We start from the raw sequence: 18,993 nt of genomic DNA on the forward strand, positions 1-18,993 counted from the left end.
TTACTTTCTCACAAAAAAAAAAAAAAGAAAGCATGATTAAACTAGGTGGATAATGGTTTGATCAGGTTCGAAATATGCCGTGTTTCTTATTGTCTTAATAGGTAGTTTTAGCGTAGCCTTGCCACATGCAACCGTCGGCACGGTACGGCTCCATTGCGTGCTGAAGAGTCGACGTGCGAGCTAACGGCAGCGATACCGTGCCTTATGGCACCCTGCAGTAACACTACGCTAATACTGTCCGATAGGAAAAAGAAAAGCACATCTGGGATTCTATGCTTACGAAATTACTTGAAACTGGTTATGTCCAAATACGACGGCGGATATCCTCCGGGAGATAGCGTTTGGGCCCCTGAGAATCGACGCTCGTCGTATCAACCTGTGCGCGTGCTTGAGTGGACTGGGCTTCTTATCTCCATCTACGTTCGAGGGCTTGCGTGGCGATGTCTTTACAGGACTTTCGTGAATCATTCGTACCTGTTTCCAAATCAGAAAAGGACAGGTTATGGATAAACGGCAATTATGATTATACGAAGGAGGTGTTTAGCTACGAATTCGCGAAGCAAGAATCACGGGGGGTTATGTTTTCTTAAGCAGTGCCTTTCCGTGAGTATAGTCGTCGTAGTTGATAAAATGCACCAAAACGTGTTAAAAAACGGGCCATTTCAGTATTTGGTGTGAGTTTCATGTGCTGCTGCTAAAAATATTAGTGACACCAGTTATGATATAGTTCGACTAGTACGAACGCAGGCAGCATGCTAGAAACGTGCCTATTAGCGAATTGGCGTTGGTATCCCGTGCCGGTACACGACATTTTTTGGCACCAGTTATTGTCCAGTTCAACTTGTGCGACACACGCTACTATTTTTGTTTATGGCGATGCGAGCGATTTGACCCCGTACCGTTTTATTTATAAATATGTTCATTTGTGTTCCGTTACTTGCGCTCAAGTGTAACAGGAGTTACTTGCATAATTTAGGTGACATTGGAGAAAGCAACGTTCGCGCTTATTCAAGTGGGACACATTTCTTAAAATTTTGTCAAAGTTTTATACAAAGGAGAAAAGTCAACACAAACCATTCCTTTATAATGACTTCACTTTGTGATCAAGACTTCAGCGAGCGATCAACACCAATTATAACGAGCACTTAATGTACAATCACGGTTCAGTGAGCGCAGGGACAGACAAAAGTGCAGGAGATCTGTAAACCTTTCACGGTTATCTTTGGGATATCTATAATTTGCCCGAAATATATCGCTGTCAAAAACTGGTACCACAGGCCGCCCGAAAATTTCCAGAATCGGTATGTGGAGCTCCGGTCATATGTAAACAAAACCAGAGTTACCAGCCTGACAAATAATTGTCTAATTTTAGCGGTAATGGCTGTTTTCTACCTGTTTTATTTTCTTCTTTAAAAGGAAGGGGAGGGGGGGGGGGGCAACAAAAAAGGTGGCAGTGAAGGAGCAACTAATTAAGGCTTGCCAAGTTTAATGTTACACTATACCACCACATCACGCACAATCTTTTTTTATTTATCGGTTTTGAGGCTGTAGTGGCTTAAGGCCGCGCTGCTCTACGCTCGGGAGCGCGGCAAGTGGTGTGAGAAGAGGGAAGTAAAACCAACTGAGATTTGGTACGCGCACATCATCAGGTTCTTCCTTCGTCGACCTCGTTCGTCACCTCGAAGTCCCCGCCCCCCCCCCCCCCCCCCTACTTCGTCGACGCACAGGTTTGTCGTGGCCCTCGATCGACCGCGTTAAACCGGCCCACGGGCCTCTTCGACACAACAGCAGCAACCCCCGCCGCGACAACACCCACCGCAAGGTTTCTTATTAGTACAAACAAACCTCCACAAGCCAACATCAGTCACTGCACCCGCAGCGAACGGCGCACCAGGGTCTCCGTTCACCTCGATCCGTGATTTTCTTTTCTTATGATTCACTGTGGCGCCTTCAACCACTCACTAGCTAGGAAAAGGGGAAGGGGAGGGGGGGGGGAGAAGGGGTGTAGTCGCTCAAGGCCGCGCGGCTCGACGCTCGCGAGAGCGGCCCGTGGTGTGAGAAGGAGAAAATAAAACCAGTTGCCATTTCGTACTAACGCTCATCAGGTCGCTCTGTTCTCGACCTCGTTCGCCACCTCATCAAGGCTCCGTTTACCGAAGCAATCAAACAACAAAGGTTGTAGGGGACGAGGAAGAAGAGAGGAATAGGGCGAGGCGCGAGGGACGAGAAGAAAAAGGGAAAAGGAAGAGGTGGGACGGGACAGCACGGGCGAGGCAGTCGAATCCGGCGGAGCTCGAGGACAGAAGCCTTTCCATCGCGGGGTCGCGGACCCAGACCTTCACGTCATACCAGGGCCGGCACCATCGAGGTAGACTTGCAAGGCAGCGGCGGTCACCACAACCGGGGAGGCCAAGCTACCGGCACAGCAGAGAACTGTATTTATAAAACCTCTTCTTTTGTCGGCTGGTGTCGTCTGGTTTCTTGGTGAGCGAGCGGAGCGCGGTCCGAGCGGGCAAGGGCAATAGGACACCCACATAAATTGGCGCTTCCAACGTGGGGCCCGATCGGATTGCCGCGGCTCCTGTTCGTCCCGGGAGGCCACACACATTGCGCCTCGTTCTCTTTTTGGACGGAACTTTCCACCCAAGCCCGTTGAGTGTTAGTTAGACACTAACGATGTCAAGGTCAGCTCGGAATAAGGGCGTCCCGGCCGAGAGAGATGTCCAGGCGGTGTCAGACGTCGCTGCAGGTGCGCAAGAAGGCGCGAATGCACAGGCGGACGGCGCAGCGACGCCGAGGGCCGGGACTTCGCCCACGGCTGCGGCGACAGGCGCGGGAGACGTCAGCGAACTTCTACGTTCCATGACGGCGATGTTCGAGACGTTTTCACGACAAATGGGGACAGCCCCAACAGTCGCGAACGCCGCACCGATGTCCGTGCCCCGTCCGCGGTTAAGCGTGCCCACCCCGAGTTACTCGGGATACTCAGATGGCAAATCGGTGCACGATTTTCTTCAGGACTTGGACGCATACATTGTCGCGTTGGGGGCATCGGACGTAACGGCCTTGACGCAGATCGTCCTGATCGCATTGACGGGCGACGCCGCGCGCTGGAGGCGGCTGCAACGACCGTTCCAGACAATGGCAGATTTTCGGGTGGGATTCACGGAGGAAGTTTTACCTCCCGACTATGAGATGCGGATCAGGGACGAATTGGCTAGCCGCACTCAGCACCCGGACGAGATCCTCGTGGAGTACGTCCGCGCATTACAAGAGCTCTACTCGAGGGCTGAGCCTGCAGCGTCCGACGCAGAAAAGGTAGCTAGGGCAATCCGCCAGTGTCACCCTAGGTTCAAAGCCTACCTGCCTGGACGTGATTTTGTTAACCTAGAAGTGCTTGCCAGAGAAGCGCGAACCGTTCAGGCGGGCTTGCTCGCCGAGCTGCAGTAGCACCCCCCTCCACGCGCAGAGGAATCTCTGGAGCCGGGTTGCGCCTGGACAGGACGAGGGACGGGAGCTTGCGACGACCCACGTATGCCGTACGTAGCCGTTACAGGACACAGGAGTGGCAAAACTGCTGTGCCCCGCGCCTTAGATCCCTTCACTTCTGAATAGAGGCGCAGAGCAGCTGACGCTGGCTCTTCCAGGGCGCATCCCCGTATGGGAGGCGGCACAGCCGACCACCGCGGAGTCGCGGATCATTACGAGGGTCGCGGGAACTACAATGACCCTCGGCGTGACACTGCATCGCGGGTTGGTAATGGCGGACACCCAGCACACAATGACAGAAGTCAGTTCAGGTGCTATAAATGCAATCAGCTTGGGCATATCAAGCGTCAGTGCACATGGACGGCAGCTCCCCCCATGGGTCTCAGGGAAACGGGAGAGGCCGGCGCCACTAATTGGACTTCCCGACTCGCGGTTGCCGGCCGCTGCCGAGGCGCCTCATCAGTCTGCCAAAGGGGCTGGAGTTGCGGTCAGCGACAGGTCGGTGTTTGCCCCGTCGGCCTGTTGAACTCAGGGTTTGACATCTGAGAAGGGGCCGTACGTGCGCGTCGAGATCGGTGGTAACATTTACTACGCACTAATTGACACCGGTTCGACTCTTTCCCTAATCGGCGACAGAGTCTACGAAGACTGTCGCCGACGAGCACTTCACGTGCGGGAAGTTTCCACCACGCTGCGTTTAGCAGCAGGATCGGCTAGGGCACAAGGCGCTATACGGCTTCACCTTAGCCTCGACGGCAGTCGAAGGAGGCAGCGTTTTCTGTATCTCCCAGGCATGCAAATCCCTGCCATCTTAGGACAGGACTTGGTCTGCCGGGAGAGGATTATTATAGACTTGAAGAATAACGGGTACCACTATAATCCGTTGACTCCCCTTATCCCCTTTGTCGTCCCACCGAGTTTCGGTCAGGACACAGAAAGCTCACTCGTCGGATCACGAGAGGAGCAAACATTAGCTGCGCGAGTCGTATCGGGAAACGTTGAAGCGATTGTCGCTTCTTACAATGGTCCGGTAGAACAACCGCGTAGGTTAGCAGACGCCTTGCATCGACACGCAGCTATGTTTACCGAGATGCCAGGACTTACAAACATTTTACAACACAGAATCGACACAGGAGATGCTAGACCATGGGGTTGTAATCCCAGACCGCTGAGTGCGCACAAGCGAGCTCTCCTAGATAAGGCTTTCGATGAGATGATAGACACAGGGGCCGTGAGGCCGTCACAGAGCCTCTGGGCTTTTCCGGTAGTCTTAGCGTCAAAAAAAAGACGGTACCGCTCGTCTCTGCGTTGACTACCGCCGACTTAACGAGATGACACGAAGGGATTCCTATCCCTTCCCATCTATTGAGTCCATCATGTACTCGTTGGGTAGCGCGAGGGTTTTCACTACCTTGGATTGTAGCAGAGGTTTTTTGCAGATCCAGGTAGCACCACACGATGTCCAGAAGACGGCGTTCACCTGTCACAGGGGTCTGTTTGAGTTTATCCGCCTTCCGTTCGGATTGTCTAACTCGCCATCGAGTTTCCAACGGCTTATGGACATCGTGCTGGGGGACGCGAAGTTCAACTTTGCCATGGCATACATGGATGATGTAGTCGTATTTTCAAAGTCATTCGAGGAGCATTTAGCACACCTTGAGATTATCTTAAGCAGAATGAGGAAAGCGGGGTTGACGATTAATCCAAAGAAGGTCCAGCTCGCGGCGTCAAGGGTCAACCTCTTGGGTTTCGTCGTAGATGATGGTACCTTGAGGCCGAACGAGGATAAGTTGAGGGCCATTCTTGAATACCCACCACCGCGCGACGCGAAGAGCCTTCAAAGGTTCCTTGGAATGGTCGGTTTTTATCGGCAGTTCATTCCAGGGTGCGCTGGACTCACACGGCCACTGAACCTGCTGCTTTACAAAGGCTCGAGATGGGCATGGGGCGGAGAACAAGAGGTAGCTTTCTCTTCCCTCACGAAGGCGATAGCAGCCACGGCCAGCCTGTGCCTGCCAGACCTTAACCGTCCGTTCGTGGTACAGACAGACGCGAGCGACTACGGCGTCGGTGCGGTGTTATTGCAAGAGCATGACGGAGAGCTGCGCCCGGTGGCATTCGCCAGCCGAACCCTTACACCGCCAGAACGCAATTACAGCGTGACGGAGAAGGAGGGGCTGGCCGTCATGTTTGCTCTAAAGAAATTCTACCTGTATTTAGACGGGACCACCTTCGTCATTCAGACAGACCACGCCGCTCTCACCTGGATTCGAAAGTTGAAATACGTACCCGGGGGGGAAGTTAGCTCGGTGGGCATTCACTTTGCAGCGATACTCCTATACTGTCGAGTACCGAAAGGGCTCCACCAACAAGGTTGCAGACGCACTTTCTCGGGCGCCCCATGATAGTGGTTGGAAGGAGGAGACGCAACCAGGGGATTGCGAGAGACAAGCTTCCCGCGCGGCCGCTCATAAGCGAGACAGCGGGAAGGAATCGATGCAACAGGAGCTCGTGGCAGTGTTAGGAGGCCGCACGAGGGAACAGGGGATCGTTTCTTGGAGTGAAGTGGTGAGCAAGGAAGAGCTTGTCGAGGCCCAAAAGGCAGATGGTTTTTGTCAGCGGGTGTTGGGAAAAATTGCAGAAATGGCAAGCAACACCGGGAACGCTGGCGGTCAAGTTAACGAACATATTGATTCATACCTGCTGGGTCAAGACGGCTTATTGCTCCGCTACATTCCAACAATCGACGACGAGGAGGGGAACGACTCTCCGTTCAGGGTGGTGATTCCTAGGAGGCTACGGAGGCGGTTTATCGGATACTTCCACGACTCGGCTTTGGTTGGTCATGGCAGCGGCAGCAAGACTTTTCAAAAGTTATGTCGCGTCGCGACCTGGCCGGGGATGAGACAGGACACACTCCGATACGCCCGTAGCTGCCCAGCCTGCCAGAAAGCGAAGCCGCGAGGGGGAAAGCTCCAGGCCTGATGCAGCCTGTAGTGAGTCACTACCCGTAAGAGATGGTTGCTTGCGACATCATCGGCCCGCTTCCAAAAAGTCCCCGTGGGAACCAGTATTTATTGGTAATAACCGATCATTTCTCAAAATGGGTGGAGTTACACTCGCTGAGGAGGCTGGTCTCGGAGCGCATCTGGGAGAAGTTGTTGGAAACTTTCATGCGCTTCGGTACACCCACGTGTCTCATCAGCGATAATGCTAGCTATTTTACCAGCAGAGTGTTCACTGACTCCTGCTTGGCGCTAAACATAAAACACAGGAGGACAACACCATACCATCCTCAGGCTAATATCACTGAAAGAGTGAATCGGAACTTGAAGAGTATGTTGATCGCGCTAACAGAGAGACACCGGGACTGGGATCAGTACGTCAGCGAGATGGGCTTCGCCATCCGGACGACTGTGAACAGATCGACTGGATTCACGCCAGCGCTTCTAAACTTGGGTAAAGAACTACCGTCTCCGCTAGAGAACAGATTACGGAACAACCAAGCACCACTAGAGCGCTCACTTTCTAAATACGCCGTAGAATTAAAGAACCGCTTGGCGAGCGCAATGCACGACGCTAAAGAGAATCTCGATGCTGCAAGGATCGAGCAGGCTGCCCAGTACGATAAGAGTCGTCGTCACCTGGAATACAAGGTGGGGGACCTGGTCCTTAGGAGAACCCATCCTTTGAGCAATGCAGCGAGCGGATTCGCAGCCTCACTTGCTCCGAAGTGGGAAGGGCCCTACGTGGTAAAGGCACGACAGTCACGTCTTACCTACAGGCTTGCTCGGCAAAATATGAACGAGGACTCTGGCCCGGTTCACATCACAGACCTGAAAAAGTACCATCTTCGTGATCAAGGTGACGATGAACGAGAGCGCACACAAAGGGACGAGGAACGCCTCGTCCCGGGCGTTTCTGACGTGCAACCGACAACGCGCTGTATGCGCGGCAGTCAAACGGTGCATGAACCTGTCGGGGAAGAACTCGACAGTGGTTCTGCCCGGCATTACGATTTACGGCCTAGAAATTTATATTTTCACAGTTCTGCTTCTGCCCAGAATGCCACCCCGGAGAGGTCGACGCGGAGGCTACCGTCCCGGAGGTCAACCGGGATCGGGCACAAGACCACCCGGTTCGGGAGGCAGCCAGGCTGGGTGGCAAGAGGCTGGCCGACCCAGCCCACAGAGTTATCGACCCATGGGTAGACCAGCCGGTGGCTCAATGCAGTGGGACGCGGGGAGCTCCACTTCCCCAAACGGTTCGGCTAGCCGATATGGATCAGACCGGTCCAACTCGCGCGGAGGCCGCCCATGGAGACGGCCACGCCATTTCCGAGGAGCTGGTTCCCCCGCTCAGTCTTCTACTCCGAACGGGGTGAGCCCAGCTACGTTTAGGGGACAACCAGAGTCAACGCAGAACGATGTGAACGGAACCGAGAGGGGAAGACCAAGGGGACGCAGGCCCCTTTGCCACACCGTGGCAACCTGGACGACGTGCGACAGACGAGAATACCGCCATTTTGTTTTAAGACAGCGTTGGAGAGACCAGCCGAGACCAACCCCGTCCCAACCTCTGGACCATATCCCACAGCCCTTCAGGGGACGCACGTTGCCGGCTTTTTCCTTTGCTGAAGACCAGCTGAACCCCTGTTGGTTATGCCAGGTCCCGGTTGTGCACCAAGAGACCCACGAGGCCAGTCGTCGGCACACGGACATGTTAAAGACAATAGGCCCCCTCGTCTGCTTAGCGGCAGCGGTACAGTTGCTCCGCAGGAACCGGCCCGACCTCCTGAATCCAGCTGCCTTGAGTCCCGCCCAAGCCGAAACACACCCAAACGAAGCCCTAGTCGAGGAAATGACAACCGGGGAGTCAACCCCAAGCCCTTCCCCCGCCGAACAGCCTCCGTTTCTACCAATTCCGGCTCCACGAACACTGGCTACAACCGAAGTGCTTCCACCTCCTGCCAAAGATACAGTAATGGAAGACATTGACGAGTTCCTTGAGGAGGCGATACCTCCTGCCTCCGGTACCCAGGACCAGACGCTTGAGAAGGTGACACCCCCAGCCTTCGGTACCCGGGACCAGACGCTTGGGGGGGGGGGGAGGATGTAGGGGACGAAAAAGAAGAGAGGCATAGGGCGAGGCGCGAGGGACGAGAAGAAAAAGGGAAAATGAAGAGGTGGGACGGGACAGCACGGGCGAGGCAGTCGAATCCGGCGGAGCTCGAGGACAGAAGCCTTTCCATCGCGGGGTGGCGGACCCAGACCTTCACGTCATACCAGGGCCTGCACCATCGAGGCAGACTTGCAGGGCAGCGGTGGTCACCACAACCGGGGAGGCCAAGCCACCGGCACAGCAGAGAACTGTATTTATAAAACCTCTTCTTTTGTCGGCTGGTGTCGTCTGGTCTCTCGGTGAGCGAGCGGAGCGCGGTCCGAGCGGGCAAGGGCAATGGGACACCCACAAGGCACAATTAAATCGCCAACATGTGAGCGTCAGTGCCTTCATCCTGATAGAGCGACAATACACGATCTGTGCGAAAAATGTCTAATACCTGCGTTACACAGGCACACTTAACTGCAGTTACGCTAAGGCACAGTCACCACAGAATACTTGCGCACAAGATCCTGCGGCTATGCAGTCAAAGCTATGTGCACAGGCGCGTTGAGCATCTCGAGCACTTATTAAAGCAGTGCACGCGGACTGTTCACTAATTCTGAAATAGCCCTCCGATAATATAGCGCGATAACTGTGGTGACGCGAAACAGCAGTTTGAAGTGAGTTAACTGCAGTTAATGGTGCCCGTGTAACGCCAGTACTATTGGAGTTACTGACATATTAATAGGGGAAGAGCGCGGCGAGTCACATGCGTCATGTTGTCGCTTTGCAGCCAATAAAATTAAATTACCTCGCGCAAGATAGCAGCCCAGTAACTAAGTATAGCATAGGATAAAGCAAATTTCCACCTTGCCTTTCGCCTCTCTCGAATTCCCCTTGCAGTCTACAATTTTGCATTACCTTTTCCCTGCTTCTGCTTCAAAATCTCTGATGCTTCACATACCACCACTCATTTAGGGACAAACCGCGCATTGTGTGGGTGACTCATCAAACGATTTTGCGGTGAGTTATACTACGCGTCAGCAACTCTTTTGTGCCACGTTGTCCAGGCCTCGCGCTATTCTACAAAATGTAGTGCTAAACTCCCCGTATGGTTGCCATTTTGGTGCATAAAATAAGCAGTTTCTGCTTGACCTCTCCGTTATTGGTGAGCCAATCCAAATTCCCAGTGCTGGTTGCTTCATAAAGGCATTTTTGCACACCGAGATACTGTTATGCGCACACGAAACAAGCGCACCTCTTCGCAACGCCACCACATGCGAGGTCGATGCTTGGAGGCAATATATAATAATTCCCCTGTTTTTAAGTACAGAAGAAGAAGAGTATCATTGTAAGAGATCTGTGGTAAACAGTATTACATACACTTATAATAGTGAGGAACACTTTCTGTACGGTCGTGCTCCGTAGCGATCTTGGAGTGACGCGTTCAAAACGACCTTTTCGGAGCTTCAAAGATCTGAAAGTATTAAAATTGCAATTAAAATGACAACGAAAGCATATCAGCCAATCACCGTGCGAGGTTTTGCTCGTCTTTATGTAAGCATCAGTTTTTTTCCGGCTAGCAGGCAGGAAATGCAATGGCGTTACTTTCCCAGGGTCTATGCCTTCACTGCTTGCTAGCCGGATACAAACCCATACTAACATGCAGATCGCCAGCAACTCCCAATGCGACTGCCTGATCCATTCCTGTTGCAGGACCATCGCTATTCTGGTCCTTTTAATTTTTAAAGCCTGAAAATGGTTGTTCTGAACCAGTCACGCAAGGATCGTTGTGGAGTGTCATCGTATTGAAAGCGTTCCTCGCTGTGTAAGTGTCTTTGGAACTGTATAAACAATCAACTCATCACTCATACTAATCTCCATAGATCTCTTACAATCATATTGTAGTTCTTGTGTATTTCAAGACATGAAGTTATTTTTCTATGCCGAAGCACCGACGTCGCAGGTGGTGGCGGTTCCAAGATGTGAACATATTTCGCTGGTGTGGGCATCACGAAATATCACTATACAAGAAATGTCATAAAACAGAAGTCTGTCAACGGAAATTCAGATAAACTCACCAAGAATGGAGATGTCAAGAAGAAACTGCTCAATCCATGAGCAAAATGGTGGCCATATGGGCAGCTGGAGCACTTTTCCAGGATCCAGCAATTTTAACCGGCATGGAAGGCAATGGCGCTACTGTCCCAGGACACAGTGACTTTAGTTCAAGCTAACGTACGTTTATAGTGGTGCAGGTTTGCACTGCTGCCAACGTTACTACAGAATGTAAACAAACGCTTTTAAGGTATTTTAGACGAGCCGCAATAATAACTTTTTCAACGTATCGCGCTGCTATTTACTACAGAGGTGCAAGCATAATGGTGGAAGTTTATAGCGAAAGAATCAAGAATAAAGTAACCTCGTTCAAAATAAAAATCACAAAACAAAACCTGCTCTGGGAAATCTACGCCGTCTCTTTGCAGACGATGCACGCGTAGGGGTGAGTGCTGCCGACACATGACGTACGCCGCGTCGAGGAAGCGTCGACCGAATCAGGTTCTTTTGCTGGATTGTCTGCTAACCCGAATCGTCCGGCCGTGCCTCCTAGAGTTTCTGTATAGGCTTCTTACGGGAGCCAGAGTTGCGCGTCTGTTTTCTACGTGCCGCCGCGCCGCTATTCGCAGAGATCCGATCACATGAGGAGCAGACTCCAAATGCCGCGCAGGAAAGCCGCTGGTACGACCGCTTCGTCGACGGTGCGAGCGCCTTGGCGTACATCCTTCTGCTTTTGCCTTAGCCTCCCTTCCTGTTTTCCAGGCAAGCAGAAGAAACAGCGCGCCGCGAACACGCGGCGCCGCTATTCGCTGAATTTAGTCACGTGAGGAGCAGACTCTAAATGCAGACTCCAAATCTGTCTCCCGTATACAGGAACTCAAGTGCCCCATGCGGCGTGCGTCATCTGTGGACAGCACTTATATCTAGGCTTGCAACGTACGCGAACTGGCGGCGAAGATTGTCCACGACAGGTTTCTGTATTTGTTTTTCTTTTGAACGATTTAAGTTCATTCATTCTTTTTTTTTTCACTTTAAGGTTCCACCACCTGCTTGCACCCCTTTATTATATTGCAGCGCGATCTTTTAAGAAACTGATTTTTGATAGCCGTCTAAAATACCTAAGAAGGGTTAGTTTACATGCTGTACAGATTAGCTCAGTTACGTAACTGCCCATATATTTCGTTCACCCTTCAGCTGAGACTATACTTCGTCTCACCCTAGCATGGACTAACCGCGAAAGTTGTGCTAGCGCGAGCGGCCAACCTTGACTATCTTGACTATAGAGCACTTGCTGCTCGAGCGCTCGTGCAGCCGCCGCGGCTTCATTCAAAGCGACTAGCTCGCGCTTTCAGCACGCGCGGCTAACAATAGTCCATGCTAAGGTGAGACGAAGTATAGAAGCTTCGGTTTCATCCCGAGCTTTCTGCCCTTGCTAACACAAATGTGAACGCGCAGGCACGCGCAACCAAAACACTGTGCAAGCCAGCGAGCTCGCGCTGAAGGCAGAGCGTCTATAGTCTCACCTTAGAGGCTGGTTCACACTGCCCGTTTTCTTACGTTCCGCTACGAAAAGTCACCGGGAAATATGTGCTTCGTATTAAGCGTGGCTACAAATTCAAGAAGATAGCCTGACATGGAACATTCGAGGCATGAATGTTTCGGTGACTTAGACGTAACGCAAGAAAATGGTGATGCGCGGAATTGAACCGAGCTCAACTCCTCACGGTACGTTACACTTGCGTTGTGGTCTTGTTGCCACGGTAACTCACCGTCCTAGCTCGTCGTCACCGAAACTTTTGTGTATCGAATGTCGTGTGCCAGGCTTTGAATTGGCAGCCACGATTAATACGAAACACAAATTTCCCGACGACTTTTCGTAACGTAACGTAAGAAAATGTTACGCTACGTTACGACGAGCCTTGTGTCCTTGGTTGCCACGGTAACTCACCCTCCTAGCTCGTCGTCACCGAAACATTCGTGTTTAGAATGTCGCGTGCCATGCTATCTCCTTGAATTGGTAGCAACGCTTAATACAAAGCACAGATTTCAGGGTGATGCTTCGTAACGTAACGTAACGTAAGAAAACAGGTCTGTGTGAACCAGCCTTATTTTTGAACGAGCCTTTTCAAGTTGCTAACGGGAGCTCGAGCCGTTACTTTGAGGCATTGGTTGAGGACAAACCCGCTGAGTCCGTAATCCGCAGCGTACTTACTGTCTACTAAAATTCTATAATATTGAGCTTGTCCGCTGCCAGCAGATAAAATGTCTTATATAAACTGTTGCAGCACTTACGTATCCTACTTGTTATTTAAATATAAGTGTGTTATGTGCAGGGCTGGGCAGAGATACTCCAAAAAGTATTCGGGAATAGAAGTTTTGAGATACATGTATTTTAAGACTCAAAATACAGATATTGAGATACGTTTGTCTTTTATGCAACGGGATATCCCTGAGATACTTCTGCAAAGACGGCAAAAAACTATTCCGGAATGCAGATACCGATACTTATACAAATCCATTTCTTCCCGAACGGTGCCACGTGGGGAGGGTGTAGTTCGTGGCGAATGCAAATGGTAAAGTGTGCTTGTGCTCCTCTTTTTGTGCCATTTTATGCAATTCCCCTTGCCTTGAGCTCTTTATTTATTAAAAATACCACCAAAAAAAACATGTAATTTCCGGTTAATTACATGAAGTATAGGCAGTGTGATGCAGACTGTCTTTTGTACGACGTATAATCAGTGTGACCCGGACCAGAATCAAACAGCTTATACATCATACAAACGACAGTCCGCATACAGATTCGAATGCGAGTCACTGCGAGATACGTGCTTCGAATGCCGCATGACAATGAATTCAGTGATGAACCAGAGATATCGCTGTGACCCTTGTTTGCAGACTGCATTTCGTATGATGTATAAGCAGTGTGATCCCGGCTGCCAGGGGACTAAAGATTGTGGTAGAGCATTCGCTCCCCGGAGGGACTGAGTCGCGCTCCGCTTTTAATGCGAAAGCATTAAGCGTCCCATAGAGCGAGCCAACGTCATCAGCCCCGCCAAACGGCGGATAAATTCCCGAAGCAGCGATTTGAGGCATCTCAGCTTTGAAACCACGCACAAAGCCACTCAAAACGATAGTGATATGAAGCCGCCGCGCGTCAGTTTCAATTAGCGCCACGCCATGGCGCTGCATGCCCGCGCCACAGCAGAAACGGACCAGGCGTCCACTGATCTTCTCAGCGCCTCGGCCGTTTCTGCTCCGGCCCGGGCGCGCAGCGCCGAGACGATCAGAAGCGGCAGCAGCACGTAGAACGACATGCATGCTTTCGCATTCACAACTCATTAGAAGTGCTTAGGTGTACCTCGAGCCTTTTGTTAGGGTGTTGATGGCGCTTCAAACGACGGGAGGCAGAGAGCAGTGAGTGAGCGGGGAAGGGGCGTGACATGCTTTGGTTATCCGAAAATTTAAGTTGTATCTTAGACACCGAGGAAATAGACATCCTTGTTGCCTGAGGCCTACGTATTTGCCCCCTCCACAGATCAGTAGCGGAACAGATGCCACTGCGGAAGGTGCCGGTTACGGAGAGGGTTGCTTCGACTTGTGTTCTCGCGTAACGAGGGCTCGTGCAGGAGAGGCGCAATCGAACGAAAGGAGCTCTCGCTTGTAGCTGCCATTGTATAGGATTTCCACAGCTTCCACCAAAGGGCGGACTTACGAAAGGTTCTATAAAATGGTATCAGGTGGTCACCTTTCTTAAATCATCAAAGTTGATTAACTAACAAGGGCACAGGCAATATAGAAGCACGTTCGTTATAGTGCAAATATATTCCGAGAAAAATAATAGAACTGCGCTTACCGTCTTGCCGCTAGACATCCGCACAAGGGATGGCATTGATTCACTCGTGGGAATAAGTGCACCTGATTTGCTTTGGCCTTGACTTGTCCCTGTCGATTGTGGAGTGTCCACATCCGCAGATTTGGCACTGGTCGTAGTAGTGAGGCTCGACGAGGGAAGAACACTCGAGGAAGCAGCCGAAGGAAGTCCCTCGTGAATTTTGGGCTCAACTAGTGTCGCAGCACGTGGCTTGTCCTTTTCTACATCCAAGGTTTTGACAGGCTCCACGGTACCGGGATCCTTGTCCACGGGTTGTTGGCTACTTTTGCCGCGAGGCTTCTTCTGCTTCTTAGAACGATGCTTTTTGACATTCCTTTTTCTGACAGAAGCGTCTTGGTCTTGCTCGGCTATCTTGACATCGTGTAATGCTTGAATGCCCATTTTGTCGTTCCTTGCATCGTCCACTGTGGGCTCTCCGCTCCTGCTATCTTGTGTGCCATTGGAAGCATTTGTATCAGTACCATCCTTCGTTCTAGCATTCTCGTTTGGACCTGCCACTTGAATCTCCGTCGTGGTTACGGTACTCTTGTGGGGTTCGTGTTCCTTCTCTGAGGCACCACCATCCGGTTTCTTGTCCCCTGCGACGTCTTTCGTTTCGTTATCGTGATGTTGCTTCTTATCGTGATGCCGTGTTCTTTCATTGGCACTGTCTTGAATTTTGATTTCTTCAATCGGGCTGTCCTCTTCATCTTTTTCGGGGCGTACAGTGTTCGTAATTCTTGGTTTGGGTTCCCTGAATATCCGAGGGAGTTTAGGGACTAATTCCTTTTTTGGGTTATTTCCAACGTGCACCTCCTGTTTTTTCTCAGTCTGGCCAACATTATCATTGGAATTAACTGAAAACAATAAGATTAACATAATTTCACTGTTTTAAAGCCTCAAAATAGCGGTCAGTCTACATAAGTTTCACATGCATATCAAGAAGGATGTTAGCATTTGTTTGAAGTACATGTGGGCCAACATAACACTATTTGATATGCATATAGCTTGCATGTGACGTCATTTGCGGCCATGTGAGTATTTTATGCGCCGCGAGCATTTAGTTTGCTGAGTTAGTCTCAAAGCGCAGAAATTGTACTTCGAGAAATCCAGTAAGTAGGAATAACCATCAGTACCCGGCAAGGGTGACACTCGCAAGCTATGTGTATGTCGGTTACTAAGTAGAACACATTATCTATGAAAGCTTTAGTTCGTCACGAAAACAGGTTCGATGTATGCCTGCCAATCATACCCTATAGATCCGAGCGCAGCGGACAATACAAGCTGACAGAGCGTATTTCGTCAGCTTCAAGTTCGGACCGTCACTACAATTCTCGTGCTACACTGTTCGTGTTACACCAATACCCTCCCTGACTTATCAGACGCGGAAGACGTTCCGTGAAATCACGCAAGCAGGTGGCGTTCATTGGGCTGTATAAACTTCGAGTCGTGTCAAACTAAGTGAGACTGTATACCTATGTTAGAAACCAACTCGACCATATGATGTCACGGCACCACAATGCTGCTGCTGTTGGCACTGCGCGCGAGCAGTCCCTACACTTAAGGCTCTGTTATACTCCGACGTAACTCGCGCGCAAGCGAACGCTGGCCGAAGTCGGCTACGTCACGTCAGTCACGCCGCGTGCGTAAAAAATTCGCCCTTTTTATACTCCGGCGTCCCTGGCGGCTCCCGCGGCTCGCGTCGGTGGGCCGCCGGCGCGGCGCATGCGCAGAATTTGGCTACTAGTGCACGTTTCCTGCGAGAGTGCGCAACTTCCGGTTTCTTTTCGTTTCGAATAGCAGACGAAAATTCTCGCGCGTCTTGAGCGCCAAGTTCGAGCGATGGCGTGGACGTACCTTGCACGACGAAAACTCGCGCTTGCACTGTTGGTGCCCCGCATCGCCACAGGCGTTGGCGGTCAATGTACAGACGGTACATCTTTGACAAGCACCCTTTCTACGGTACTCAAGCTTCCTCGACTCGTTGACACACACGTGAGGACGAATTCCCTCGATCAGCTTCTCGACCGACCGAGTCCGATTCTTCAAACATGACGCCACACGGAGTGGTGCTCCTGTCGTCTGCTATTGCTCGTATTCGCCGCGCTTCCCGCGCGAGGGCTGCCGGGAGCCAGCGTGTGATGCATCCTGGTCCGGCGTCGCCGGCGCGGCCGGCGCGGAATACGGCATGCTCTATTTTGGCGTCGAGGCGGTCAGGCTGCGTCGAACGCCGCTGGCCGCGCCGGTTACGCCACGACGCCGCCGACGTGACGTCGCTGTGACGCGCTCGCACGCGCGCACGTGTTACGTCGGAGTATAACAGAGCCTTTAGTGTGGACCACGGTGTAAGATAATACTCTCCAGGTGAGGACAGCGCGCTCCTCGGGACGTGCCCGATAAAGTTCGCTCTTCCCTCTCTCTCACTATGGTTTCAAGCGGCGCCGGCAGGCGACTCGTCGACCCGTGGGCACGTACAAGACGGCTCGTGCCGCCTCATGATCCACACGCGCAGAGCTCCAGCGAGGTTGTCGCACGTGCACAAAGACCACGGTGTATCGGGGTGTCATGGCAACGAGATACTTTTTTTCGCTCTCACACAGTTTCGCCGTTTGGCCGCCGGCGACACTGTCAGCTGCGGGCACGATGGCCGCGAAATAATGCAGCCTTTCGGATGCCCGTCGAACGAATACTATCTGATTCCTCGCGCCGCGCGTTCAGCCCCGCCGTGTCCTTTCCTAAAGGGTGTATCTTACACCGTGGTGTGGACAAACGCGTGCTTGTTTGTAAACTGTGTGCCCTGACTCTTCACGTGCGAACAAGTACACGGGATTGCAAGCATGTCAAGGACACGTTCACGCGCGCGCTTCGCGTACTGTTTCCCATGGGGTACCAGACGGGACGCTGCGCCTGCAATGTGGCCTTCTGTTGCTTTCTCGTATATTTTTTTTTATTATGCGCCATGCGAGTTTTACAACCAGACATATACGATACTTATTACAAGTAATCGAATCACTCGTAATCGATTACTTTCGGAGTAATTTTATCATTATTGGATGACATTTGTTATGACGTAATCACAACAGTAATCTGATCACTTTTGGAACTACTCAAATTACTTGTTACCGTTGCTATTCTACCTGCCTTTTTAATGACGCTATTTGTTTCTAGGAGTTTCTTAACAAGAAATCAACGAACGCAGTCTCCGAGAGGAAGACGGCTTACCAAAATTGGTGGGTTAAGAAGATACAGTAACTAGAGTGTACAATTCGGTGATTCTAATCCAATAATGGACACTACAAAGGCCTATTTCAAACCAGTAGAAAAATGTGTTATTTTGGAAGTCTGAAGTTATCGGAAAAGTAACGGTTACTTTTTTTAGTAACGAACAATTACTTTTCTTCTCAAGTAATCAAGTAATCTAATCGAATACTTCTTAACCAAGAGTAATTGTAATTATAATCCATTACGTTTTGAAGTGGCGTGTAAAGGATTACCTACGACAGTGCTGTAAGATGTTTAGGCTAGGGTCATACGTGCCCTACGTGCACTCGGTTATTCTCCCCAGAACTACACATTACACCAAATACCATGTAAGCCAATACTGGCAACTCCCGCGGAGCGCAGGCGAAAAGTGATCGCAGCGCCCCTGGTGAGCTCGAAATCTCCGCTAGCAGTCGAATTCCCCACAACACATTGGTTTTGCCTATCTCCGTGCGAGGTGACCAATGAAAAAAAAAAAAAAAAAAAAAGTCACGGGTAGTCGTTGCTTTGAATGTTAAAAAATGGGCGCTACCTCCTGAGTGAAGGACATTTTTTTTTTTTTTTTTCGCGTGGGAAAGATGTTACACCTTTTAATATGCAATCTTTGGGCTCTCCTGAAGAAAACGCTCTGTCAAAACTAATGTACAATAAAATGCTTAAATGGGCCAGTTGGTACATCATGGGAAATAAGCGTCGAAGTAACTCGGAACAAGAGTAGAATAACAGCATCGTGGAAAATGAGCGTCGAAGGAACACGGACCAAGAGGAGAATAACTTCATGGGAAATAAGCGCCAAAGGAACACGGACCAAGAGTAGAATAAATATACCTTCGCCCTGCTTCTTGAAAAAAGGACAATGGACACAAATTTTAGAACATAGCTACGTTTCAACGTTACTGTTCTTATCAATCAATTCGTTTTGTTGTTGCAATTACAATTTCTTATAAATGTATTTCTTAAAACTGTTTTATCGAAAAGGCGAGCTGGCTAATATCGTTAAGCTCGTCTCCGGATGAAGAAGCAAAGGGAAATTTCAAACCACGTACGTTACTGCGATGTCAGTATGCTCTGGTACGAGACGATTGTGCACATGCGAATATGACGCCATTACTGATACTAATAAAAGCGGAGTTAAAAAAAAAGAAAACAAAACTTCTCGCGCGTGCAAACAAACAAAATGGTGGAGGGCGTCGTAGAGCAAATAGAGGTGA

The 18,993-nt window shown here is 50.8% G+C and overlaps 1 pseudogene; it reads right to left on the reverse strand.

The window, feature by feature from the left end:
- The window catches only part of LOC121835756, a 54,639-nt pseudogene that overhangs the window by 32,610 nt on the left and 3,036 nt on the right, over nt 1-18,993 (reverse strand).

This window comes from Ixodes scapularis, unplaced genomic scaffold (genome assembly GCF_016920785.2).
Source record: "Ixodes scapularis isolate PalLabHiFi unplaced genomic scaffold, ASM1692078v2 PGA_scaffold1__304_contigs__length_218370807, whole genome shotgun sequence".
NCBI lineage: Eukaryota > Metazoa > Arthropoda > Arachnida > Ixodida > Ixodidae > Ixodes > Ixodes scapularis.